Below are 207 nucleotides of genomic sequence, written 5' to 3' on the forward strand. Positions count from 1 at the left end.
AGAAGAAGGAATCAAAGAAGAAGAAGCCAAAGAAAAATATGGGAAATGACATAACTCAGCCAGACAAACTAGGAAAACAAGGGAGAACCATGCATTGTCGTAAGTGTCATGAAGCAGGTCACAACTCAGCTGGATGTCCAACATTTCCAAAAGAAAAGAAGGAAAACAAAGAAAACAGGTCCAAGAAGAGTAAGAATAGCACAAAAT

This window comes from Capsella rubella, unplaced genomic scaffold (genome assembly GCF_000375325.1).
Source record: "Capsella rubella cultivar Monte Gargano unplaced genomic scaffold, Caprub1_0 scaffold_7, whole genome shotgun sequence".
Lineage (NCBI taxonomy): Eukaryota > Viridiplantae > Streptophyta > Magnoliopsida > Brassicales > Brassicaceae > Capsella > Capsella rubella.